Here is a 2,981-nt window from a genome sequence, read left to right as displayed (position 1 = left end):
CCGAAATTCTCCAGATAAGGATGAGAAACTTTTGTGCAAGTATGTGGAATATAAAGGGCGGACAAATTTTGTGTCTCCTAGGTTTTTCTGTTTCTTTTCTCTTATGATAAGATATGATTACTTTTATTTTTGTTTTAGAATTAAAAGGCACATTGGTTTGGACCGTTTTGTTGACTTGACTGTATATTTTTCAAATTACATTCAACTTTTGGTCCAAAATAAAGCATATGTGAATTTAATGCTCTTTTTCCTCCAAGTTTCGCTTGCCAAGAAAAATGAAATGATATCACTATAGACCACCTTCCTTTGTCACGTTTTGTGATGGATAGTGGAAACATGACATGTCTATCATTATCATAAACATTACAACTACTATATATATATATATAGTGTGTATATATATATATAAAATGAAATGATATCACTATAGACCACCTTCCTTTGTCACGTTTTGTGATGGATAGTGGAAACATGACATGTCTATCATTATCATAAACATTACAACTACTATATATATATATATATATAGTGTATATATATATATATATATATATATATATATATATATAGAGAGAGAGAGAGAGAGAGAGAGAGAGAGAGACTATTGTGTGTGAACGCATCTTTGTGAATTTAAATAAAGCAATATAATAAGTTTCGAGTTCTTGCTCCATTTTTTTTTTTTTTTTGTGACTAGTCAATGTTTAGGTTTTGAATTCCTGTTAGATGTTTTTTTGTGATTAACCTTCAATGTATTTGTATTGATTTATCGAACCTGGGTGGAGAGACACTCTTCTGAATCTTTGAGGATTAGTCAGATTGTTGAGGGACCCTTGGATTCGTAACTCTCCGAATATCCTGGGTTAATAAAAAAAAAAAAAAATTCCTACATGAAACGTTGAAAAGTTTTATTTGTGTACCCATATGACACCTTATGGAAAATTAACTAAGCCTGAGCGTCCAAAACTGATGAACATTAGAATTTACTAGGTTTGTAAGTGGAAGAGAGAATTGACCGAAACGTGGTGCAAATTTGCTTCATGTCGTCTATAATTATATTGACCACTACCATATATATATATATATATATATATATATATATATATATATATATATATATATATATATATCAGGGTTTAGGTTTTGAGTCTATGTTGGGTGTTTTTTGTAACTAGTCTCCATTGTCCTTGTAGTGAGTTACTCGATTCAAGTGGGACGGCGTCTTTTCAAATCTTTGGAGATTAATTGGATTGTTGAGGAGCCCTCGAATTCGTGTCCGGTACCCAAGTTAATTAAAAAAAAATTGTTTCTAAATGACCGTGGAAAAGTTCTATTTGTGTACCCATAAGGGAAGATAGAACTGAAAGAAACTATAGCTATAACAGCTTTAGGAAATTTGACTAAGCTTGAGCGTCCAAAACTAATGAACATTAGAATTTACTAGGTTTGGAATTGGAAGAGAGAATTGACCTAACATGGTGAAAATTAAGCGGCTCCGTTTGTTTGAATGTAAAATATTTTTCAAAAAATATTTTTTATTTTCTTATGTTTGGTGGTTGTAAAATATTTACAAAGAAAAAAAATAATAAAATTTAATAAAAATAACTTATCCATCAATTTACATACCCCGCCCGATAGAATCAACCTCAACTTCAACGTAGAGCTTTGCCAAATACCAAAAAAATAATAATAATAATAATAATAATAATAATAAAATAATCTAAAAAGAAAGACGTCGAAACAAACGGAGCCTTATTGTTTCAAATCTACATTTTCAATCAAACATTCAAAATTATACTAGTTGAAAATCCTTAACATGCATACTTGGATTTTCATTTGAATTTTTAACGGTTCAAACAATCCACATACTCTAACGTCATTTGTTTTGCCTCAAAAATTATTTTTAAAGTTAATTTCTAACGTCATTTGTGACCGGTTTAGGCTTCATCATAATAACAACGTATTGAGTGTGTGAGAGAGAGGGAGATAAATGAAAGAAAAACAAGCAAAGAAGGTATACCAACGCCCCACCAAACATGGGAGACCGAAATTTTGTACAACTACGTAGGATATAAAGCCAAGTCATAGTTTGCCACCCCTAGGACCTAGGTTATAACAATGATACTTTGATTTTTCTCTCATTTTTTTCGAAATTAGAATGGTACATTGGTTTGGTTGACGAGATAATTTCTAAATAACAATTCAAACTGCTCAAAAATACCTTTCATTGTCACTCTAGTCCCTGGATGGCCAAAAAGGAGAATGCTCTCATCCGCAGTAGATACGTCACCTTTTATGGACAAAAATATAGAATTCACGGAGTAAGAATTTACTACAGAGAATTATAAAAAAAAATTCCTTGAATCATGTTTAAATTTATAAATAATCCATTTAAATTATATTTTGTGTATAATATCTTTTGAAATATCACATTTAATTATAAAATGTCTTAATATCTAAAATATTTTTTATTAAATGATCATAATGTCCTTTCTTATTAAATTACATTTAATCTTTTTTTCTTTATTAAAATAAATTATGAATTTTTTTTACTAATTTGATGACATATTCTTCATTAAATTTGCATAAATTTGTCTTTAATTTTTTAAATTAACTGTTTAAATAAAAATCATAAGTAGAAAATTTTAAACACAATTAAAGTAATTTCTTAATTTTTCATGAATATATTGCATAAAAAAAGGTATTTTTTTTAAGTAATTTATTATTTTTTCATGAATATATTATATATTGTATGAAAAAAAAATATTTTTTCAAAGTAAAAGGGTTTAAACTAAGTATATTAAGTTTTTTTTATTTATAAATAGTAAAGTTTTAATAATAAGTTAATAATTTTAAAAAATGATAGTTACAAATTTATTTATTATTTTTAATTTATGATAAATTGATACTTATAATAAAATTAAGATAAATGATATAAATTGATGTTATTAACTTAATTTCAGATTCGGATAAAAATTCATTCA

Source organism: Cornus florida, unplaced genomic scaffold (assembly GCF_030987335.1).
Source record: "Cornus florida cultivar Cherokee Brave unplaced genomic scaffold, ASM3098733v1 CherokeeBrave_3.0.0_Hap2_Chr02, whole genome shotgun sequence".
NCBI classification, from domain to species: Eukaryota; Viridiplantae; Streptophyta; class Magnoliopsida; order Cornales; family Cornaceae; genus Cornus; species Cornus florida.
This window is presented reverse-complemented; position numbering follows the sequence as displayed.